Source organism: Jatropha curcas, chromosome 10 (genome assembly GCF_041381405.1).
Source record: "Jatropha curcas cultivar XTBG-Jc1 chromosome 10, XTBG_Jcur_1.0, whole genome shotgun sequence".
Classification (NCBI taxonomy): domain Eukaryota; kingdom Viridiplantae; phylum Streptophyta; class Magnoliopsida; order Malpighiales; family Euphorbiaceae; genus Jatropha; species Jatropha curcas.
In genome coordinates, this window is record NC_143160.1 from 10,065,109 (window position 1) to 10,092,199 (window position 27,091).

The 27,091-nt window shown below is 32.0% G+C and overlaps 1 pseudogene; it reads right to left on the bottom strand.

Annotated features, from left to right (window-relative positions):
- Window positions 1-446: 446 nt before the first annotated feature.
- Window positions 447-15,287, bottom strand: LOC149493063 (3-hydroxyisobutyryl-CoA hydrolase 1-like; annotated as a pseudogene).
- Window positions 15,288-27,091: the final 11,804 nt, after the last annotated feature.

Sequence of the window (27,091 nt, forward strand, 5' to 3'; positions counted from 1 at the left end):
TGATCAATAATTATTAATTCAATTTAATAATTTTTTTAGAAAATTAGTACTAAATTAAAAGTAATATAATCAATTTACTTAATAATGTATTATAATTTAAACAAATTTAATTGTTTTTTTAAGAGACGTGAAATTTTAAATATAATAAATATTATAGAACATAGATAGTATATTTTTCTCTTCTATGTCGATGAGAATGGATCAAAATTTCCACGATTCCCAAAGGTTACCTTCAATTATTCATTTATTTTAACTAATAAGGCGATAAGAAATAATTATCATAGAAGTGCCAATACAAACAGATACATTGAAGAATATATTGTTTCTTTCAAACCATAGGCCTCAATGTAATTAATAATACATCGTATCTATATTAAGCTGTGGAATAATAATTTATAAAGTAGTTATTTAATTTTTAATATTTAACGGCACATAACATTCAAACTTCAAAATTCAGGCTGCAATATTTTTTCCACTGTATCAGACCTTGATGGAAGTTGTAGATATTCCCAATCATCCTCATCAATTGCACTGAAACAGCGATCCACCATGTCCTTGCTCACTAACTCCACTTTTGGAGGTTCCCACTTTAATTGCATAGAGATAAAAAATAAATTTAAGTGAAAAAGGGGAATAATATATATGGCAATGTATTGTGTGATGAAGAATTTAAATTAATTTTTAAATTATATATGTATTAGATTTTAAATATATGTATAATTTTTTTTTTTATACTTGCACGAGATATCTAAACTAGTATCCGTTTTAATTGTCCATAAATCTAACTAATCTATACTCGCCCTTGAGGGCAAAATGACTTACTCAGGGAGAAAAATATATATAAAACTGCAAGCGTAAATAAATTATTAAAAGTCTCCAATCTAATTAACAAGACAAAGGGTAAAGATAATTTAGAGTTCATACAATCAAGATGATAAAGGAATATAATTAGCACTAAATTCTAATCTTAAACAATATTTTTAGAGCCAATTTGATTTAAAATCAGACAAAGACAAAAGATTAAATTGAAATAAATTGGAGTAATTTAATTTTAAATTGGATCGAAAACATTGATTCACTTATCTAATTTCAGTTTTTGCCTTTTAACTATTGAAAATGAAATCAACTCGAAATCATTGATTCGATTGACAATTCTAGATTATTTTGATATAATGAGAATTCATTGCAAAACCATGCCAAAATCAAAATTAAATCTGCAGTGCACTAAAACTGCCACCTCGATATATGTCTTTATGATGAATCACCTGTTATAAGCGCAATCTTTTTCTAACTTTGGATTTTGTGCAAACTTTTCAATAACTTTATAAATAATTGCCATCTCTAAGGATGTTTGTATCTCGAGTGCATTTTCCAAATTAAGCAAATCCTATAAAAAAATAAATTATTTCATAAGTAAAAGATAAAGTAGACATGGATTTAATAATTTATTTTAATACTTAATAGATAAGTACCAAACTCATGATATAAATATCAATAATTTTTTATAAATATTTATTTTATATGTAGAACAAGAAAAAAATAACTTTTTTATAAATATTTATTTTTATATGTAGAAAAAAAAAAACAACTTCTAATACAACATACAATGTAATAAAATAATCCGCATTACGTGTGGACTTCCATCTAATTTTTGTATAAAGCCTATATGTTGTACCTCTATAATAGCTAAGAGAGAACTCTATTTACAAACTATTATTTTTTATGTTCTAATTTTGTTCTCATTATAGTTGATTTCGTGACAATTCCAAGCTCGATGAAAAGTCTGCTAGTTCATTTCTTTTTTTTTAAGTATTTTTTATCTTTTTTATTTTAGACCGATTTGGCCCAAAAATTGCAAATTGAATTGTTCTTCTTGTTTCGGATTAGTTTTTGTCCCATACTTAGATAAAAAAATGAAACCTATTAGCAGCGATGGACTAATTCAGGCGCTATCTATAGGTATGTTTATAGAAATTAAACTCAAAAACTCTTTTTATATGCTTAGTCTGCATTACCAGCTGAGTCACAGCTTGTAGATTCAACTATGATATTTCTAATGCAGTTAAAAAAGAAAGAAAGCCAAAAACGGAAAAGAAGAAGAAGAGAGAATTGATATAAAGACAAGAATTTTACCAAAATACCCAGGAAGCCTAGAAAGAAAATGTGATGCCCCTAGATCAGGAAAAAGTCCTATATGAACTTCTGGCATTGCAAATACCTATAAATTTAAATGAAAATGAAACAATGAAATAAAAATAAGATATGTATACCTATAAAAATAAAGTATATGCAAGTGCAATTTCTGTCATTTTTAATTTATTTGCTTAACTTTGAAATGAATTAAAAAAAAAAAAAAAAAAAAAGAAACTTACAGCATTCTCAGTGACAATCCTAAAACCTTCCATGCATAGTCAACCCAGCACCACCGCCCATTACAATACCATCTATCAGTGGAATCTTTATTATGCAACCCAAAAAGAGAATTAAAAATTGATAATCAATGAAATAAAAAATATATATATTTTTAAAGATTAATTAAAACATATATAATGTTGTAAATTATCTGCTAACCAAAGGTTTTTTATAAGTAGCAAGTAAGTAATCCAAGTTAAACTGTTTCTCATAATATCTTGCAAGTAAGTAATCCAAGTTAAACTGTTTCTCATAATAATATCTTGCTCCGTAACTCCAATGTCCTGAAAGAACAGAAATATATTAAAATTCCTAATAAAATTAATGTGAATCCTAAATATTAACTACTAAAAAAACTCATAAATCTTCACCAGAAATAATTGAATTAATAACTGAAACGACATCACCACCAGCACAAAATGCGTTTCCATTTCCCTGTTGAAAAGAAAATTATAGAAATAATTAATGGATTTATTGCAAAATATTGAATTGATAATAATAAAGAGTTTTAATCAGTAATAAACTGAAAATAACAACAAAAATAATTTGAAAATTGTAGAATTACATCATGGATCCAATAAGATTAATAAAATTGATGATGGTAGAAATCCTATTTCCTTATCATTTTTTAATTCTGCTAACAACAATCTAAATATTTCTCACTACTTTAATTTTTTCCCCTCGCTATATGATTTTGCAATTAATATTTTCAAAATTTTCTGTTAGTTCATATTATATCAATAACATGTTTTAAGAATATATATACATATATGTATGTATTTTACCTTCAAAATGACAAATTTGACTGTAGAATCAGTCTCAAAAGTTCTGAAGTTTGTTACCATTTGAGAAATCTGAAAAGAAATAAAATATATTAATTAGTTAATGTTGATAATAAATATATAGCTAATAATCATTTTTATTTTAGTTAATAGTTGTAAAATGATTATTGAAAGGATGAAATGTAATTATATCGCATACCATTTCATAATTGAGAATATTTAATTTTCTGGGCCTATTTAATGTCACCTTTTTGAAATGTGAATCTCCTTCGAATAATACCTAATTTGAACAAAGATGTAAAGATATTAATAAATATAATTGAGGGAAAAAATAAAAACAAAACGAAATTGGTGTTAGCCTCTTAGATAAGCTCTTAGATAAGCTGTTAGGTGTACAAATTTGACTTATCTAGACTCAGCCTATAGTCCCATCTATAAATCAAATAAATAATTTTTATTAAAATAGAAATATTTTTGACCATTTAGTAAGAAAAAAATGGAAAAAAAAGCATAAAATAAAATCATACAATATTATTCTATATAAAGTTTCCAACAAGTGTTTAGTTACTTAGAATTCTAAGAGTTTTATTAATTTATTTTTAAATATTTAATTATATTTTTTATTATAATTTAAAATATTTTAAATCGGAGAGATAAAAAATAAAAGAATTATTTTTTATAATATTCTTTTTTTTCTTTATGTTTGTATAATTTGATTGGATATATATTCTTATAAAAAAAATTCAAATAGAATATAGATATTTAAGCCTTTTCAAATTTTTAAATTTTACTTTTTAAAATTTATTTTCAAATAAAATGAACATATATGTACGGCATAACGAATAATTGAAATTTTTTAAAAAATATATGTATAATATTTTATTGTTATATCTATATATCTAAATATAATGAAACGTATTTATTATGTGAATGTTGCAGAATTGTAAATATAAAATTACTAGGTGATATTATAGAATTTTAGATAAATAACGATATAAATTAAATTAAAACTGTTATTTTATTAATTAATCTTATATTTACATTAATGTCATATCAAAAATAATTACATTTAGTTAAACTGTAGAAAGATACAAAAGAAAATATAGTAAATTACATTAGCATTTTTAATTTCAATATTTTATATTTACTTAATCTACAATATCACAAGAAGGAATTATAAAAGGCAAAGTAATTGAAAGATTGGTGGTTATTCTCCATCAAGTACTTAGAGAATAGTTGCTTTGAATTCGAATTCGAACTCAATAAAAAGCTCAAATTTAACCTCGTATTTCTGTTCAATAAGAGCTCGAATTCGAGTTCAAGCTCGATAATAGTTACTTCATAAATTTTTCTATTATTACTTTTAATAATTACTAATTCTTTCTACGAAGTGCCACTACAAAAAAAACGCCCTTTTGCGATCGACCTATCGGTCGCTAATTTACCTTAGCGACCGATCTGTGACCGACATATGTCGGTCGCAAAAAGCCTGGTCGCAAATAAATTTTGCGACTGATGAGGCAATCGGTCGCAAATTAGAGACCGATATAATCGGTCGCAAAATTGAAAAATCGGTCGCAATTTTTGGTCGTCGTTTAATTGGAAATTCAGTCGCAAATTTGGTCGCAGAAATTCGATCGCAATTTTTTTACATCGGTCGCAACTTGGTCGCAAATTGTAAATTCAAAATTTTTATTTTTGGTATCAAATCGGTCGCAAATCGGTCGCAAAAATGAAAAAAAAATAAAAAAAAATTAAATATTATTATGAAACCAAAAGTTTTCTGCACCTGTGAAAATTGACATAAATACATATATATCACACACGCAATTCAAGAACAATATAAAAATGTAATTTTTATTGTACTGAACAAATTAAAATATGAAAATACAAAAGAAAAACTAAAAAGGTCCAAAATCAAATCTATGCTGCTGCTCATCTGTAGCATCCGATGTCGGATCGCCGGGAGGAGTACCTGCTGGATGTGATGGAGCGCCAGGAGGGGTGACCAAGGTATCGTCTGCAGCATCGGGATCAGGAGACGGTAGTGGCTGCTGCTGAGACGTCGAAACATGTCGGTCTGTAGCAGGCGCAGGATCAGAGGAAGAAGTACCAGCACGGTGGATAGCCGCATCACATGCGCTCTAAGCTCTGCAATCTGTCTCTGCTGATCAGCAAGCTGAGCCCGTATATCATCATCATAGTGCGAGTCAGTGTGCTCGGGCTGTGGTGCTGCGCTGGCTGTAGAAGCGTGAGCTGCTGAGCCGCAGTAAAACTGTGATGCCTGAGACCCGATGTCGTATACCTTCCTCTTCTTCTCGCCTCCTACAGCCTCGAGATAAAGCGCTACCTCATCAATTCTTGATTCAGCTTCGGATTCATCGGTCTAAGAAGTAACAATACGCTCCCGAGCTGTAGTATAGTTCTCCTGAAAACAAAAAATTAATTAATCAATGCAATTGCAAGCTTTATTATATTGAACTTTGTACATCTTTGCAATGATTAGAGGGTAAATGTAAATATTATTCATTGTTACTTACATTGACGCTCAGCGCACGTCTGTCGACAAACGTATTACGATCGTGGTCCTTTGTGTGAGTGTATGTAACCACCTCAATCGGTGTGGGCTCACGACCTAATTCTTTAGCCTGTAATGAATTTTTATGCATGATATATTAATATATATAGTGTCCTTTCATTAAACATCAATTTCTTGTAAAGGGACTAGTTCACTTACTAATAATCGAGCTGTCTCTATAGCAGATATAGATCCGCTTGTGTGTCGCGAAGGTCCTGCTCCATCACCGCCAGTCTCACTGCGCCTATTTTGTGCAAATATCTCCCGCTTTCTCTTGAATGCAGGATCCTCCCAAGCCTTTTGCCAGCTCTCCCATATCTCCTGAGACACGCACTGCTGCTTCTTACCGCTTCTTCTCATCCTATAGGTGAAGTCAGCATATCGATCGGCGCATATCTTCTCCCAAGCTACTTTCAGCATAGCCGTAATGGCCTCGTCCCATATGAAATGTTTCTGCAAAAAAATGAAATATAGCGTTTCAACAGTAAGGATGTATCTTGAATTGTAAACATTGAATGATGATATAACTTAAACCAAAGAGTACCTGGAACTCCTCCCAATAAAAGTCTCTCGCCTCTTGTGGTACAGCATCCCATGTGTATCCTTCTTTATGCAGCTGTAGCTTGATTATCTTCAAAATTTGCCTCGCTGCTCGAGAAGATGGATATATGCTGAAAAAAAAAACAATAGTGAAATATAATTACACGAAAGCATCACAATCTGAACAAAATATGCCTGCGGAAAATTTGAATAAGTACTTACTGTCCCGCTACCAAACTGAGGGTGATACGTGGATCTGATGAAGCTGCAAAAGAAGTGACAAATGTTATAAATTTTTAGATAATTAATATATAATTAAAATGACAGTTATGACATTTATGATTACCTTGCACAGTAGGTGACTATGCAGCTGGTGGAGTCTGTACTGGTCCAGAAACGGGGGTAGAAGAGGAAGGAGCAGAAGAGGAAGGAGCAAAAGGCTGTGATGACGGCAATACTGGACGCTGAGCAGAGGATGAAGCCCCAGACGTACCTGAAGAAGGATGTGATGGCGGCAGTACTGGTCGCTGAGCAGATGACGAAGCCCCAGACGTACCTGACGAAGGATGAGGGATCGACCCTCCTCGTCCACGGGCACTACGTCCAAGGCCACGACCTCCACGCGAACCACTACCGGACGCGTCAGAATTAAACGCTCTGCCTCTAGCCATCTGTACTGCAGATATCAGAACCTAGATAAAATGAATTTATACAATTATATGAATTGTGGAACATGTGGTAAATATGAGTAAAGAAAGTTAATACCATTGAAATTCTTCATTAATAATATTAATTAGATATACATTTATGAATTTTTAATAGTAAAACTGCTCTAAGTTTTAAGTGTCTTCAATATCATCTGCTTCCTCCTCCTCGTCATCAGCTTCCTCTTCTTCATATTCGTCTTCTGAGGTACCCATGATGATTTGAGCTTCTTCCTCTTCATCATCTGATGCTCCTATTTCAACATAAGATCGGCTTTCATCATCCAATCTATCTGTTAAATCTTCAACAACTTGCATCGGTAGCGTTTCAACCCTAACTTCTTGAAATGGCTCCGATACTGCGAGTGAAGCAGATTGTTTGGTTTCAAGTGCATGAACAACTGATCTAGCCTTGATTTTACACACTGCCATCCAATCGCATCGGTCTCGTTTAAACGATGGATATGGGACATAGTACACCTGTGCAGCTTGCATTGCCAATACAAAAGGTTCATACTTTGTATATCTTCTTCTTTGATTAATATCTACCAGATTATACTTAGGATGAACCTTCGTGCCAATGTTTGGCGTAGGATCAAACCATTCACATTTGAATAAGATTGTGTACTTCATTGGTAGGCCTGGATATTCTAACTCCAAAACCTCAACCAATTTCCCATAAAAATCATTTGACACATCATTGTAGTTTGATCCCTTTATGCACACACCGCTGTTCATTGTCTTTCTGCTTCTCCCATAACCCTCAGTGTGAAACTTGTAACCGTTTACAAAGTAGCCAGAGTAGGCATTAGCAACCGGTAATGGCCCCTTTGCCAGATCCGTAATAAATCTGTTACGGATATCGATTCCCGAGCTTCGAGCCTATGGGAAATAGTAATGAAATGAGTGAGATTTAATAAATGTACATTCCATGTTGTGTACATTGAAAGTAACTTACATAATATTTGAACCATTCTGCAAATTCGGTGTCCAGCTTTGCATCAACTGTAGTATCAGTCAAATTGGGATATTGAAGCCGCAAAAGATTGATATATTTCCTATTTATCAATGAACCAAATTAGCATAAGTATGATTTAACAACTGTTTACAAAGTTTAGACTATTTACATTATTTATACTTACTGTACATATGGTGTGATCTCTTTGCAATTCAATAAAATATAGGTTTGAGCCGCTTGTATCTCTGCATCAGTCAATCGTCTTTTTTTTATTTACCAATCATACGCTCAGGATAGGTGAAAATTTTTACATTTCCTTCAAACTCAGATTGTACGCGATCTCCTCCGTCATCGTTACGTGGCACTCTCCGATGCTTGGTAAAAACATGTTGGTCAAAGTAGTGTGAACAGAATGTGGAAGCTTCTTCCACCAAATATGCATTGCAAATGGATCCCTCGACCTTTGCCTTATTGCGCACATTCTTTTTAATTTTCTGCAGGTGTCTGTGATTGTACAATGACAAAATATAAGTATAAGTTGAAATAAATGATGTAATCATTAGAATGAGATGTCAGTGAATCACCTCTCAAATGGATACATCCATCGATATTGTACTGGTCCAGCTAAACGACATTCATAGGGCAAATGAACCGGCAGATGTTCCATAGAATCAAAGAAGCCGGGTGGAAAAATTCGCTCCAACTTGCACATCACAACTGGGATTTCTCGCGCTAATTGGTCCATATCATCGCATCGGATAACAGTCATCGTCAATTCCTTGAAAAAGAGACTTAATTCTGTCATTGCTTCCCAAATTTTTCCTGGTAATAATTCCCGGAATGCCACAGGGATCAATCTTTGCATGAAAATATGGCAGTCATGGCTTTTCATGCCAAACAATCTGTACTTCCTCATGTCCACACATCTACCCATATTTGAACAGTAGCCATCTGGAAACCTTAATGATCGTAACCATTCGCACAATAATTGTCTTTGGGGTTTATCTAAACAATAACATGCCTTCGGAAACTTACCAGTAATTACAGATTGCTCGAGTTCTGGTCGTGTTGACGCGTGTTTTTATGCCCCACCTGATCCGATGAGGACACGAGGATGAATGGGTCAATGCCATCTAAAGTATTTTAATCCAAGGATTTAAACAAAAATAATAATAAACAAATAAATAAAAATAAAAATAAAAAAAAGAAAGAAGACGCGTGCTACAGTAGCCGTGTGCTACAGTAACTGTTTGCTACAGTATAACCTAACTCTATAAATTCATCTCTTTCTCACAATTTTCACACAACTCTTCACAACCTCACAATCTACAACTTCACAACTCCAAAAACCCTAAAAAATATACACTATGGTGCCAACATTTCTCTCCAAAAAATTCTTATGAGTTAATTTGAAGAGAATTTGGCATTATATATCAATTTTAGGTGATTTTAACCATAAAAAGAAAAATTAAAAAATAAAAAAGAACATATCAATCCTTGGAAACAAAGCTTTTGGACATTTGATCCATTTACAATCCTCAATCTGAGGATCAGGTAATTTTCTTAACATTTTTGTATTTTTTCTTTACATATTTTTGTGTTTTTTACATATTTTTGTGATTTAAGCTTTTCATATTTGGCCATTTTATGTGTCCTTAAATTACATTTGAACAAGAAATAATGTAAACAATCACTTAAAAATGAATTCTGGACAAAACTAAACAGCTGTTCATCGATGAACAGTAACTATTCATCGATTTTCCCAGAAATGATCGATGAACAGTAACTGTTTGTTCAATGAACAGTAGCTGTTCATCAATTTTCCCAGAATTGATTGATGAACAGTAACTAAATGTTCTTAATTTTTCCAGAAATCGATACTGTTCATCACACTATTAATGCACTATTCACATACTATTCATTATTTTTCAGAAACGATCGATGAACAGTAACTGTTTGTTCATCAATGAACAGTACTATTCATCAAATTTTCCAGAAATAATAACAAAAAAATATAAATTTTGTAAAAAAATCAAGTTTAATTTCTTCAATAAATCTGAGAATGCCCAACTATGAACAGATTATAATTTAATTGAGCTTAAAATATTAAAATGTGATTATATATATTTATTTGTATGAATTTTATTATTTTATTATTTGTATGAATTTTTATTGGTTTATGGATTTAATTTTTCATTCGATCTGTATATATATTTTTGATTCGGTTTGTCGCCCGCCTTGAACCATAAGGCAAGAGTGGGTCTTTTATTTATTTGGTTTAATTTCTTTGGTTTAATTGCTTTAATTTGAATAATTGTTATGTGATAATTAGATTTGTTTGGGACGATTAAATAATTTTATACATAGGAACTCGGTCCGATTTATTTGGGTTGGGTTTAAATAAATAAATAATTTGGCTTTTCTAACTAAAATAAATTAGAAATCATAGGTTAATAATAGAGGCCGGTTTTCCGGGCGTCGGCTTCCAACGGGCCGGCGTACCTAATTCCCTTATCCAGAATCGCATTGGTGCGCCTGACCAGTCTTTTAAAATAATTTGGCCTTAAAACAAAATTGGGTTTAAAATGAAGTCATTTTTATAAAAATGGTCCCATTGCCTAAACAATGGATGGCGACTCAAAATTGTTTATAAGACCGATTTATCGGCATCGCATCCAAAACAAAAACATTTTATCCAAAAAACCATAAAAAGGATGTTTTCGGGTCCTTCGGGGGGATATTTGATGAAAACAGATTGGCGACTTCACTGGGGATACAACCACTAGTCCCCGATTATTTTTAATAACTAGATGGTTGTGATTAGGAATTAACTCTAAAAAACCTCCGTTCTCTAAAAAAAAATAAAATTGATTAGAAAGCCGTTGGAAAATTCTTTAATCGTCTGTATATGTTTAATTGCTTTCCTTTTCTTTTATAGGATTTTTGCATTCATTCGCATTTCTCTCTTCTCACCTCATTCTACCCATGCTACCCTTCGGTACTGGTGTTAAGTTTGACGGTGGATCTAGCCTAAACCATGCGATTTAGGTGCATCCATCCGAGAATTAACATTACTACCAACTGCAAGCCTAGTACCTTAAAGGTGCATCAAAAGGAGTAGGCCCAACAAAGCCCGAATCCTATTTGCGGAACCCAGACTTTGTTAAGCCCAATAAGACTAAAACCAATGCATATAGTTGAAAAACCTTAGTTACTTCCCTTAAGGAACACTTGATTCTGTTTGCTGTTATTATGCCACATTCATTTCCGAGAGTTTATTTCGTCAATCTCAAAACCCCCTGTTGGTTGTCGAGATTAGACCAATTCCTAAGAAACAGATGTCGAAATTTATACCAACGGAATCCGTGTGTGGGAGAAATAAGGTTGGAAGGCATGCATTTCCTAACTCCCGTTCCCCTGAATGTTATAAACCGTACATATGTTGTGTCATTCATGCATCATGTAACATCTTTCTTTTCAGCCATGCATAGTAAGAGCTAATTTTCAATATGGACATTTGATCTTGATTTTGAGAGTGGACCTCTAATTCGTTTTGAATAATTTATAGTGAATTGATACCCAAAAAAAAAAGAGAGCTATAAAGGGGGTTTAGATTCCTTTGAATTTTCACATTTCCTGCATTATTTGAAAATAAGCGTGAGATTGCAAAAAAAAAATTGTAATTAATCAAAATAAGATCCTGCTTGGGACCATTTGTTCCAAGGCAAAAAGTAAGGACACAAAAAAAATTTTCCGCTTGGAAATTCCTTCATTCCAAGGCAAAAATTAGGGACTTGAGAGAAAATAGCCGACTGTAAAATCCAAAAGGAACGGTCGACGACAGATAATGCCAGAAATGTTTTAGTGCAAAGTAAATTGCTATGTTATTCATGCTGAATTTTAGGTTCAATCATAATAAAACAAGATCTTATTTCTATACTGATCATTAGCACATTAGATTTGCATTTCTCATCTATGTGCCTATATTCTTCATGCATACAAGTGCAAAGACAGAAAAAAGGCAAAGCACCATTCACATCGTCTTCTCAAACAAAAGAAGTGGATGCCTTACAGCAATCAAAAGAGAGTTTGCAGATCACAGTTTTTGACATGGGACAACAACTGCACACGATCCAGGCAAACCAAGCATGTATGGAACGGAAGTGGATGAAATATTTCAAAAAAAAAAAAAATTTCTTTTACTCTGTCACCGTCAGGTTCGGGAGGCCTAGGGATTTTCTGTCCTTTGTTTTTAATTTCTTGTGTGTTTTATGCATGTTCATTTTGTATTTTATACATTTATCCTCCCACGATGAAGACACTGTGTCTTTCAAAGTGTAGAGGAGACCTATATTTTCAGTTCATTTCACTTATAAAAAAAAATAAGTGTAAAAAAAAATAATAATAAAAAAATAAAAAATGTGTGACAAAAAAAAGTGTCAACTTCTTTACCTTAGTTCAATGTTTTAGTCTCTACAGGTTGATTGGTTCATATTTTGCTTGTTGAAATAGAAGTCTTGAATAATATACCATGATTAAGAGATTTAAATGATTTTATGAACTTAGGTATTAAAGTATGACATAAAATTTTTCTTTGGTAAATATTAATCTTCTAGACATTATCTTTGGCCTTAGAGAAGCATGAATCCTAAACTTAAATGAAGAATAGGAAGGAAAGGGAAACTAAAGCCATAATACTTGCATGTTTCAAGTCAATAAAGGATGAGGGTATTTTAAGAGAAAAATAAAAAAAAATGATGATAGAGGGAACAATGGAAGTCCATTCTAAAACAAAGTGGTATGGAGCATAAAATGCAACCACTTACCATTTACGTTCCCACATGTATCTTTACAAAAAAAAAAAAGAAAAAGAAAAAGAAAAATGTGGTATGGAGCATAAAATGCAACCACTTTGTGAAAAAAAGAAATAGGTTACCTAAAAATACCTTGAGATAAGAAACAATAAATGTGTGCTAGAATTATCCTAAGTACTTCCTATTCTGCATTTTAGGGCAGGAGGATTGCCTATCTCATATTTTAAATGACTAGATTTTGTATACTTTATATTTTTGCTACATTGAAATTTTAAATGTCATTTATTTATACCACTTGGTTCATAAACACTTCAATCTCTTATCTTTGGTAGATTACTTAAGAAGTCTAAATCAACGAGCAAAAATAAACATGATCAACATGAGTTCTAAAGAAAGATGAATGTTTTGCTTAGAGACGAGCAAAGAGCTAAGTGTGGAGAAATTGATAGCCTCGCAAAGTGGGCAATTTTGTTATGTTATTTTCATTTGCATGACTGCATGTTGTTTTTATACATTTTTACGTTTGTTGTTTTTGTTTTAAAGTGATTATAAGAATACAATTTGAAAAATAAAGAAAAATAAAAAAAGGAAAAAAGAAAATAAATTTAAAAAAAAACAAAAAAAATGTAAATTTTTGTCCTTAGCTAAATAATCCACTTGAATGTGCTTTCATTTCTTGAATCTGAGGGCAGGAGGCCCAAAGTGCTAATCAAATAAATATTTTCGAAAGAAAAGATTTGTTATTGTTCTTTGTTGTCTTATATGCAGAAAACAGGATTCAGTCAAAAGAGAACCAGCGGATTTATTCATTGAAGCAAACAAAAATACATTGATTGGGAGCTCGTAGCTCTCCGAAATAAAAAAAAGGGAGTGCAGCAGTCATCTTTGGATCATCAAACACCAATGCTCATCACCAGCTGGCTGCCATCTGCTTTCTGTGGTGGTAGGATACGAATGGGCCCCATTGGATTGAAAATTAGCGGTGGAAACATTCGGAGATCCAGCACATGGACAAATGATGTCCGAATAAAGCGGTGGACCACTCTTGCAGTAGATGGGCATTTATGCCGCATTAACTGGACCACTCTCGCAGGTGAGTTGGATGCCTCCTTTTTATTTCTGTGGCTTTGGTTAGTTTTCATTTTTATTGCCTTTTATCCGTTTTGGAATAAAGTAGATGGGCATTTATGCCCGCATTAACAAGGTGGACCACTCTTACGAATGAGTGGTATGCCTCCTTTTGTTTTTGTGGTTTTGTTTTCTCTGTGCAGGAACAAAGCAAATCAAAAAAATCAAAAAAAAAAAGAGAAGAGGGTAGCGGTGGAAACATCCGGAGATGCAGCACATGGATAAGTGGCATCCTAACAAAGCGGAATAAAGCAAAGTCCCAAAAAAAAAAAATCAAAATCAATCAATTTGGAGTCAGTGTGCGGGCCGCCACACAGGGGGCAAAATCATCAAATTCACCAAATTACCCTCAGGTAAGTTTTCTTTCAACATCGCATCAGGAAAGGTATACCTGAAAATTCGCCAAAACTTCAAAAAAAAAAAAAGAAAATGAAAATGATAATAAAGTTCTCATGGTTTGCTCGAAAGATAATATTTTTGGTTCCAGGATGGAATTCCAAACTGGGGGCAAAGATAAAATCTTTTGTCCTGATGTAAAATTTCAAATTTCAAAGTTTATGATTTCCAATGCATGGGGCATGTGACGCCCCAACATTTATCAAAGGCAAGATCTGTTTGTACACAGAAATTGCCCTTTTTCTCTTGAAAATTTTTCAGGTCAACCGGTGATGGTTTCTCGAAGCTGATCAAGGTAATCTCAAAACCAAACACTCCAAAGCCGATTATGCCGAGCTGAGGAGGTGGACAAAGCCGATTAAACCGTGCTTTGGACCAAGTAAGATCTATATATCTACAAAAATCAAGCAAAAGCTGTTTTTACACAGAAATTGCTCTTTGACCTCACAAAGCGAAATCTGTTTTTACACAGAAATAGCTATTTGGTCCCATTTGTTTTTATACAGAAATCAAGCAAACTCTGTTTTTACACAGAAATTGCTCTTTGACCTCACAAAGCGAAATCTGTTTTTACACAGAAATAGCTATTTGGTCCCATCTATTTTTATACAAAAATCAAGCGAAATCTGTTTTTACACAGAAATTGCTCTTCAACCTCTCAAAGCGAAATATATTTTTATACAGAAATTGCTCTTTACACAAAACAAGTCCTGTATGTTTACGGACAATGCATCAAACAAGTCCTGTATGTTTACGGACATGGCATCAAATAAGTCCTGTATGTTTACGGACATCCCACCAAGCAAGTCCTGTATGTTTACGGACATCCCACCAAGCAAGTCCTGTATGTTTACGGACATTGCATCGAACAAGTCCTGTATGTTTACGGACATCCCACCAAGCAAGTCCTGTATGTTTACGGACATTGCACCAAGCGGGTCCTGTATGTATACAGAAATTGCTCCTTAGTTCCATCAGGCGAAATCTGTATGCATGCAGAAATTGCTCTTTGCCTTAGTGCAAAATTATAATTTGTGATTATTAATGCATGGGGGCATGTGATGCCCCAACATCTAAGAAAGACATGATCTGTTTGTACACAGAAATTGCTCTTTCCTTTGAAAATGTTTTCAGGTCAATTCAACAGAACCTTGAAACTGGAGCCTTCAACAAAATCCTTCAGGCCGATCAAACCGAGCCTCGGAGGTGTCTTTGAAGCCAATCAAACCGAGCTTTGAAGATAATTACAAGATTGAAGGCACGTCAGTAGGCCACTTTAACATTAATCGTTTATGCAATTAATGCTAAAGTGGGGGGGCTAACTGTTGACGCGTGTTTTTTATGCCCCGCCTGATCCGATGAGGACACGAGGATGAATGGGTCAATGCCATCTAAAGTCTTTTAATCCAAGGATTTAAACAAAAATAATAATAAACAAATAAATAAAAATAAAAAAAAAAAGAAAGAAGACGCGTGCTACAGTAGCCGTGTGCTACAGTAACTGTTTGCTACAGTATAACCTAGCTCTATAAATTCATCTCTTTCTCACAATTTTCACACAACTCTTCACAACCTCACAATCTACAACTTCACAACTCCAAAAACCCTAAAAAATATACACTATGGTGCCAACATTTCTCTCCAAAAAATTCTTATGAGTTAATTTGAAGAGAATTTGGCGTTAGATATCAATTTTAGGTGATTTTAACCATAAAAAGAAAAATTAAAAAATAAAAAAGAACATATCAATCCTTGGAAACAAAGCTTCTGGACATTTGATCCATTTACAATCCTCAATCTGAGGATCAGGTAATTTTCTTAACATTTTCCCAGAATTGATTGATGAACAGTAACTGTTTGTTCATCGATGAACAGCAACTGTTTGTTCATCGATGAACAGTAAATGTTCTTAATTTTTCCAGAAATCGATACTGTTCATCACACTATTAATGCACTATTCACATACTATTCATTATTTTCAGAAACGATCGATGAACAGTAACTGTTCGTTCATCAATGAACAGTACTATTCATCAATTTTTCCAGAAATAATAACAAAAAAAATATAAATTTTGTAAAAAAATAAAGTTTAATTTCTTCAATAAATCTGAGAATGCCCAACTATCAACAGATTATAATTTAATTGAGCTTAAAATATTAAAATGTGATTATATATATTTATTTGTATGAATTTTATTATTTTATTATTTGTATGAATTTTTATTGGTTTATGGATTTAATTTTTCATTCGATCTGTATATATATTTTTGATTCGGTTTGTCGCCCGCCTTGAACCATAAGGCAAGAGTGGGTCTTTTATTTATTTGGTTTAATTACTTTGGTTTAATTGCTTTAATTTGAATAATTGTTATGTGATAATTAGATTTGTTTGGGACGATTAAATAATTTTATAAATAGGAACTCAGTCCGATTTATTTGGGTTGGGTTTAAATAAATAAATAATTTGGCTTTTCTAACTAAAATAAATTAGAAATCATAGGTTAATAATAGAGGCCGGTTTTCCGGGCATCGGCTTCCAATGGGCCGGCGTACCTAATTCCCTTACCCAGAATCGCATTGGTGCGCCTGACCAGTCTTTTAAAATAATTTGGCCTTAAAACAAAATTGGGTTTAAAATGAAGTCATTTTTATAAAAATGGTCCCATTGCCTAAACAATGGGTGGCGACACAAAATTGTTTATAAGACCGATTTATCGGCATCGCATCCAAAACAAAAACATTTTATCCAAAAAACCATAAAAATGATGTTTTCGGGTCCTTCGGGGGGATATTTGACGAAAACAGGTCGACCACAAATTTCCTTCATGTCTGCTCTCGCTTTTGCATTATCCTTGGTTTTCCCTTCAGTGTTCATGACAGTGTTGAACAGATTTTCAAACACATTTTTTTCTATGTGCATGACATCAAGGTTATGACGGATAAGAAGTGAACTCCAGTATGGCAAATCCCAAAAGATGCTTCGCTTTTTCCACCCGCTATTCCTGCCAATTCTTGTATTTACCTCATCTGCACCCAACTCTGTAACTTTCATAAGCCCCAGATCTTCAATTTCTTGTAATATTTCTGCTCCAAACTTCACAGGTGGAGGGGGTTCAACAATAGTCGTGTTCTTTCTAAAGCATTGTCGATTTCTCCTCTAAGGGTGAGATTCTGGTAAGAATTTGCGATGACAATCAAACCAACATTGTTTACCTCCATTCTTTAGTGTAAATGCATTAATGTTTTCCATGCAATGAGGACAAGCCAATTTGCCAGCCGTACTCCACCCAGATAACATTCCAAATGCTGGAAAATCACCGATGGTCCAAAGCAAAGCAGCTCGCATTATGAAATTTTGATTGGTCGAAATATCGAATGTTTCAACCCCATATTCCCATAAATAATTAAGTTCGGCAATCAAAGGCTGCAGAAACACATCAATTTTATGTTTTAGATTAGTAGGCCCAGGAACAATAACACACAAAAACATATATTCATCTTTCATACACATTGACGGTGGTAGATTATATGGTGTCACAATGATAGGCCATGATGAATATTGTTGTCCTGATTGGCCAAACGGCTGAAACCTATCAGTACAAAGCCCCAATCACGTTTCTCATTTCAGCAGCAAACACAGGATGAATGTTATCAAAATGATTCCACGCTTCAGAGTCTGACGGATGAGTCATTATACCATCCTCATATTCATGCAAAGCATGCCATGTTATGTGTTCAGCTGTCGCCTTAGATGCATATAACCTTTGAAGGCGAGGAACAAGAGGAAAATAATATATCTTCTTGAAAGCCTTCTCTCTTTGTACTCTACCAGTCCCTTGACCGCGCCGTTGATATCTTGGAAGATTACAAAACTTACATTCTCTGAATTCCGAGTCAACACCCCAGAATATCATACAATTATTACGACAGCAATCAATCTTTTCACCGGTAGTCCCAATCCCCGAACTAATTTTTTTGTCTGATAAAAATTATCAACCATTGAATGGCCTTCAGGCAACATTTCTTTTGCTAACTGAACAAAATCATCGTAACACCTTTCTGAAAAATGGTGCTCCGCTTTCATGTGTAGTAATCGTGCAACAACAGACAGAACTGAATGATTCTTGCATCCAGGCCACAATTCACTATTAGTTGCACTTAGCATGTCAAACAATTGTTGTACTGCTACATTAGGCGATTCCTCCATATTATCCCAATCACATTGTACTCTACTCGCATCGATTACCATATCATTGCATTGATTACCATACAGAAATTGATAAGGCTGAACTTCTAAACTTACCGAAATGGAGTGGCCTGACCCACTGGCAACTCGAGCTTCACCATGATGTATCCATTCGTAATAATTTTCCACGAACCCATTTTTGTACAAATGAAGTTTCACTGTATCGATGTCTAAGAAGGCTCGATTTCGACACTTCTTGTGATTACATGGACACCTCAACTTATTCCCATCCATAAAACTGGGATTACCAACTGCAAACTGTATAAATGCCTCCAATCCTTGCAGGAACTGTTGTCTTAATATCCCATTGACCTCGAACCTCCAGTACATCCAATCTCGATTATTTTGCATTTTTTTTTTACCTAATTAACAATGTGTGTATGAAGGGTAAATTATTTGTAATTGCATTAGTCTAAACCATCCTTAAAACATCCAGTAATGTAATGTTCAATTTACGCTTATAACTAACTAAGGTTATTTCTATAATAAGGGTACCTATATATAAATGTAAAATCACTAAGTTCATTTATTCACTAAGTTCATTTATTACCTTTACCCTAATAAAGGTAAGTGTACAATTCCACATATTGAATTTTTTTGAAAAAAATTCGGCAGCACTTCGGCACAACTCAATCAAATTTCAAATATAAAAACACTTCAATAAACACTCATATATCATACCAACATTCTCCAAAAGCAAAATGGCCACTACTAGGCCTCCAACCAAACCAAATGCATCATTCATTTAAAAAAAAAAAAATTAACAATAATAACAACAATAATAAAAAAAATGCATTATTTCATAATTATAAACAAAAGAGTAATATCAATTACATGTATCATAACATAATTATTATTAAAAAAAATTCAAACTATCATGTTTATGTCTTATTTGAAAATTAAAATTACATATTTTTTAATATTATCATTTTTTTATTTATTACTATGTAGTTATAATATTTAGTTATCATATATATATATATATATATATATATATATATATATATATATATATTAATTTATTAACACTAATAATGATATTAATGGTTTTTATTAGTTTTTTATAAAATAATTTTGCTTATTCCAATTTATAAAAAACTTGAACGATTCTATTTTTATGTTCTAAAAGCACATACGACATATGGTGGAAATTATCAAGTTAAAGATTAATTAAACAACTATATGATATAATATAAGGAATGATTTAATGATTAACTATATTTGAATTCAACCGATAATCTCTATAAGATTTATAATATACTAAAGAATGTGGTGAAAAGGCACCTATTGACAAAGTCAAGGGATTGAAACTATTATGTGATTTGGTGTTACGAATATACTATAATATTTTTATGTTATTTAGATATCTTTTCTTAGAGAATTTTTTAACGATAAAATAAAATTTAAAAAAAAACAAAAAAAAAAGGATACGAAGACAGTTTTCATTTTCACATTAATAGTTTGTTTTAGAAGGTAAAGTAGTAGTTTGGGAGTGGGCAGAAAATATAAACCAAATCTTTAAATCCATTTTTTTCTAGTTGCTCTTTGTCGTTTCTCTCAAGCAGAGGTACAAATATTAAACCAATGAGATCTCTCTATTTATAATGTATATACCAGCAAATAAATGTCTGTACCGTGTACAATTTGCATTTGAAAATTACATAATGTGCCTACCCACTACAATTTTTTTGAAGAGTTTAATTTTAATACGGAAATTTTAAAAAAAAAAGAAGAAATTACCCCTACCATCTCATCCCACTCCTAGAGGATAATAAAGTATTTTTTTATTAATTATCAAATTTACTTAATACAATGATTTAAATTTCAAATCATTTAAATCATTTATCCGTTTGTTTCAAACCGAATAGAATTAATACAAACTGAATAAATTGAATTTTTTATAAATTAAATTTACTTGGATCAAATTAAATCGGTTTGATTAATTTTTTTTTAATTTTTGGCTAAATGATTTAATTAAAATTTTGAATTTTTCGATTTTATGCAATAGAAAGTGAACTAAACTAAATAATGTTTATGTTTTTTGATTAAAATTAAAACTATATTTAAATTGGTAAAAGCCAAATTCAACCAAATCAATGTACTGAATTGATTTTACCATATATATACGCATCTTAATTTAAATTGGTTAAATTTTTTTTTTTTTTTTTTTTTTTTTTTTGCTTTGCTTTTCTCCTCCTGTGTCTTTCCTTTTTCACATTAGCCCATTCGTAAATAGCAGCAACAAAACCCTAATTATCCAAATTAAAAATTCTACAACTAATTACAGCTCGACAAAAGTCAAAAAATCACAACACATTCAATAAACAGCAGCCAAAAAAATCCTAAATCTCCAAATTTAAAAATTATATAACTAATCACAGATTCACAGTAGCCAAAAATACTTTTAAAAAATCATAAATTATGTCCAAATACACATAAATCGCAAAAAAAAAAAAAAAAAAAAAAAAAAAACGAAAAAAAAATTTCCAAACACAAATCGCAAAATACCTCAAACTTTTGTCCAAGAAGACAGGTGGAGTGACCGGAGGGGCTGGACCGGCGTCAGGAGGGGCTGCAGCGGCGTCAGGCGGGCTGGAGCGGCGTCTGGAGGGGCTGGAGCGGCCTGCGAACAGAGGAGAGGAGAGGAGGAGGAGAAGAAAGAAAGAAGAAGAAAGAAGAAGGAGGGCGTCTGGCGTTTAAAGCCCTAAAAATTGCGACCGACCATTCGGTCGCAAATTACATTACTATCGGTCGCAATTTTTAACCCTGCGACGTCGTTTTACTTCGCAGTAACTTTGCGACCGATTTGCGACTCACATAATCGGTCTCAATAATTTCGGTCTCAAATCTGTCGCAGATCGGTCTCCAATTTCATCCTAATTTTAAACCGCGCAATTTTGCGACTGAATAATCTTTAGTCGCAAATCGGTCGCAAAATCGGTCGCAAATCTGTCGCATAGTAGTGCTAACTGAGAAACAAAATCGCGGGATTTTTTTGCGCTAAATTTTGCGACGGTTTGTTCTTGTGTAGCAAATCGGTCGCCATTTTGCGACCGATATTTGGCGGTCGCAAATATCGGTCGCAAATGAGCATTTTTTTTGTAGTGTGCGTTGCACGATTGACTATACTTATTATATATTCATTCTTTTTACTTGTTTAATTTTTTTATTTATATAATATTAAAGCTATCTATTTATTGCAAATGAGATCTAAATCTCTTACTAATTAATTAAGTAATGAAAAAAATTATTATTAAAAATAAACCTCTCTAAAACTCAACATATAATAAAAAATAAATTATATTTAAAAAATACCAATTTAAAATCTCAAAAATTAGCTCATTTTTTAATTGGAAAGGCTATGATTTTGATGTTGAAAGACAAAAAACAAAAAAAAGAGATTAAATCCAATTTTTTTTATCAACCACACTGGCTGAGGGATGAAGACTAACAACTTGTGAGTTATGTGACCTTCACAGTGTCTTATGATGAATTTATTTTGGCATTGTATTCAGCTGCATAACTTTTTTGAAGTATCTAGCTCTAATTAAATTTCTAAAATGGTTCATGATTTGCATTACATATATAATCATGCATCCGGTTTGAATTCAAGTAATAAAGGAGGAAATTTAAAACCTTCCTAAGAAGGAGGCGGGAAACTCATAATGGGAATGAGTATATGCAATTCTTTTATTTATAGTATGAAATAATCTAACTGCTTTTGTAGGATTGAATATTGATCTAATGAAATATGGTGACTTAACAACCAATATATATGGAAAAAAGAAAAAAAAAAAAGTGTTGCATTTATAAATAAAAAAAATTGAAGAAACATAAATATAAATAGGTTAGATATAAATAAGAAAAATTTAAAAGTTTGAAAGTTAATTGAAGTTAATTAGCATGCGGAACAATGATTAGTAATTCTAATGAGTTTTAATGTGTGAAAGAACATGCAGAACATGTATATTTTTATGTATTTTATAATTTTATTTTTTATTAAATTAATTAATATCTTAATTAAAAAAAGATAAATTTTAAAATGCTTAATTATCTATATGTATTTAAAAAATAATTTTAATAGAGTATATCCAATCGACTAATAAATTATATTTTTCTGATTAGCTATGACTAAGACTACTTTTTGGGAGGCCAAAATGGTAATTTGGATAAAGTGAAACCCATTTTATGCCTCGTCAGCTATCCACATGGACAATGCCCCATATATGTATTATTGTATATGGTTAAGAACATGAGGGTTTTGTCTACATGGGCAGCTGACGGGACATAAAGTGCGTCTCACTGTGCATAAATTACCATTTCGAACTCAACATTACATAATCGCAAATTTATTTTGATTCAAACACTTAATTGTAATTATTTTTTGATTGAGGTATTTGATTGCAAATATTTATATTCTGATATGAATATAGAATATCTTAAAAGGTCTAGACATTAAAAAAATATATAATTATCCCACTTATTCATAAACAAAAAATTCACATGTTGCCTAAAAAATGGTATATGCTGCTCTAAAAAAATTAGTACAATTCTCGTCAAAGAAAGGTGGGTACAAGAAGGATCATAATATTCAATCAGTACAAGTGGGTTCATTTACTAATATTATTAATAAAAACATCAAAGGATGCAATTATGCAGGGGCAAAGAGCTACAATATGCCTAGGGTAGACAGAGCTACAGAATGTGCCTATTGCCTACCCTCAAATCCAATCAAGCTAGAATCGTGAGATCAATTGTGCAAGGGCAAAGAGCTACAACATGCCTAGGGTGGGCAGAGCTACAGTGTGTGCCTAGTGCCTACCCTCAAATCCAGTCGAGCTAGAATCCTGAAATCAATCGTGGAGGGGCAAAGAGTTGCAACATGCTTAGGGCAAACAGAGAGCTACAAGTAAGCTGGCCAAATTACGGTTCCGGGAACCGGAACCGTCGGTTCGAACCGGTCCGGAACCATAACCGGAACCGGTGAGAACCGAAAAATTTCAATTCGGTTCCGATTCCAGAAAATTAGGAACCAGAACCGGCTGTTCCAGAGAACCGATTAGAACCGGACTGGAACCGCCGGTTCTCAGGCCGGTTAGAACCGGCGGTTCTAGCCGTTGTAACTGTCAGACCTGATTTTTTTTTTTTTAAATTTTGTTGTGAAATCTCTTAATTACCCCTCCCAACAGCCATAAACGGCTACATAACGGCTAGTTTCAAGGGTATTTTTGGAAAAATGAATTTTTGGATTTATTATAAATACCTCATTTATTTACAAATTCATTACAAAAAAATCTCAACTCTCTCTACTTACTCTCTCTACAATATACTACACTCTCTACTTACTCTCTCTACAATATACTACACTCTACTCTATATTATTCATTTATTCTTCTCTACTCTACAATCTCTCTTATTAAGTTATTATTGTCTCTAATTTTTTTTATTCAATTTTCCAAATTATATCTTATTATCATATAATGGCAAGTGGAGGAAACTCAAATTCGGGTAAGGGTAAGGGAAAGATTGGAGAATCATTTATCCCTACAAACGACATCTATGATATGATTTCCGACCAATTTAATTTTGAGGGTTATCAAAATGAAAATTTGGATATTCCAACTCAAGAATCCGAATTTAATGAGCAATTACAAGAAGATGAAGAGCAAGAGCAAGAGCAACGAGCACAAATTGTTACAAGAGCAAGACAAAGTTCCGACATATTCTCCATTCATTTCACAAAAAAATTCAAAGGTAAGAAAATGTACAATGTAATTTACAATTATTGTGAAAAATCTTATAAATCTAAACAAGCAGGCGGCTATGGATCATTTTGGAAGCGGCTATGGATCATTTTGGAAGCATTTGGAGACAAAACATCCAACAAAAATAGGAGTTGATCGGTCTCAAACACAAATTTCCGGGTACACTTCTAACCTTTCTTTATTTAAATATTCTGAAAAAATACAAAAAGAAGAATTAGCAAAAATGATTTCTATGGAACATTTATCTTTTAGTTTTGGTGAAAAAGTAGGTTTTAATAATTATTGTCAAAAAGCTTTAAATCCTTCTGCTAAAAGAGTATCAAGAAATACTGTAAAAAAAACTATTATTTCTTTATATAATAAAGAAAAAAAAGAGTTAGAGCTTTTATTTTCTCAAATAAAAATTCGTGTTTCAATTTGTTGTGATGTTTGGAGTGATCATTGGCAAATACATTCTTATATGGGTATTACATGTCATTGGATTGATGATGATTGGAAAATTCAAAAAAGAATTATTGGTTTTCGTGTTTTTGATGATAAACATACTGCAAATAATATTTATAGAGTAATTGTTTCAATTTTAGATGAATATAAGTTGACAAAAAAATTTTTTTCAATTTCATTTGATAATGCTTCTGCAAATACTAGATCAATTATTGAACTTAAAAAAATTTGTGAACCAAATATTGGTGGAAAATTTTTTCATATAAAATGTGTATGCCATGTTTTAAATTTATGTGTACAAGATGGTTTAAAAATTCTTGAATGTTTTATTTCTCCAATTAAAAAAGCTATTTCATATTTATGGACACATCCCCAAGTGATGAAAAGTTGGGCTAAATTTTGTAAACAAAATAATAAAAGACCAAAACATTTTCCAAGGGATGTCCCAACTCGTTGGAATTCAACATATGAATTAGTAAACGAGTCTTTTTCTTATAAAGAATTATTATGCTTTTTTGTTACTAATAATATTGAGGATATTAATTTATATCCACAAAATTGGGAGATTTGTGCAAAAATTTTAGATATTTTAAAAATTTTTAATGATGCTACCTATAAATTTAGTGGGGTTTATTATCTCACATCTCATTTATTTTTACCTATGTGTATTAATATTGTTATTGCACTCCAAGAATTTCAAAATGATGATTTATTAAAAGATTGTATTTTTTCAATAAAAAAAATGGTTATCTTATTTTAAAAATATATCACCTCTTTATCTTGTTGCTATTGTATTTGATCCTAGATGTAGAATGGATGTTTTATGTGATTATTTGACTATTTACTATGATGTATTAAATCTTGATGTAGAAGATAATGTTAATATAAATGTAGTAATTCATGAAGTTAAACAAAATATTATGCAATTATATAATGAATTTGTTCAAGTTTCTAGTTCATCTACTTCTACTTCTACTTCTACTTCTTCTCAATCTAATATTCAACAATTTCCAACACAAAGGGTAAGTGGTGTTGGTGTTGCTCAACAAGATTTACTACAAAGACAAAAAAGAACAAGGGAATCCAGTTCTATTTCTGAATTTGATAATTATCGAACAACTTCTTTTGAGTTTGGTGATGATTATGCAGATACTGATTTTCCAATTTTAGATTGGTGGAGTCGTCACGCAAATACTTTTCCTATTCTTTCTTTACTTGCAAAACAAATTTTAGCAGCTCCCGTCTCCACTGTTGCGGTTGAACAAGCTTTTAGTCAAGGAGGAAACATACTTGATGAAACACGATCTCGTATGACACTCGATTCATTAGAAGCATAAGCATGCGTGGATGATTGGACCAAGGCCGAACTAAGAGCCCAAGAAAATCCAAAAGAAAATGAAGATTTATATGATTTATACGATGGATCCTCAACGGGAACATCAACCGGTGGTGCAAATAGCGATTAAGGTAAAAGGGGTGAAATTGGTATAAGGTAAGTAAGAACTACGTGGGCTTTGATTCCTCTAAACCCCAAGAGGATACGTAGGCAACTTAATTTTATTTTAAAATAAAAAAAATTAAGTTCAAGCCCTTTTTTTTTTTTAAATTATGTTCAAACTTAAAAAAAAATATTCAGTTGAAATTTTTTTTTTTACAAAATAATTATGTTCAACAGTTCAAGTCTTTAAAAAAATAAATTTAATTGAAGTATTTTTTAATTTTTTAGGTGTATTTTTTAATTTTTTATGTTCAAATATTTTTTTTTAAACCGGTCTTCAAAATTTAAAATTTTTTAGGTGTATTTTTTAATTTTTTATGTTCAAATAATTTTTTTTTAAACCGGTCTTCAAATTTTAAAATTTTTTAGGTGTATTTTTTAATTTTTTATGTTCAAATATTTTTTTTTAAACCGGTCTTCAAAATTTAAAATTTAAAATTATGCGATTCGCCGAAAAACCGATCGGAACTGTCGGTTTTGTAACCGGATCGAAACCGGACGGTTCCAAACCGGAACCGGAATCGGACCTTTTCGGTTCGGTTCCAGTTCTAGTTTTTCTGGAACCGGAACCGCCGGTTCCGGAACCGTGGCCAAGCCTAGCTACAAGGTGTGCTTATTGCCTACCCTCAAATCCAATCGAGCTAGGATCGTGAAATCGTAAGATTTTACATATTTTGTAAAATAATATTTAAGTGATAAAATAATATAAAATATTTAATAAAAATTAGTATTAAAAGAATAATATTATGTTGAAATTGTATAATGTTAAGAAATAATTTTAACTTGTTTTAAGAAACTTGATCCGGTTTGGATGCGATTTTACTTA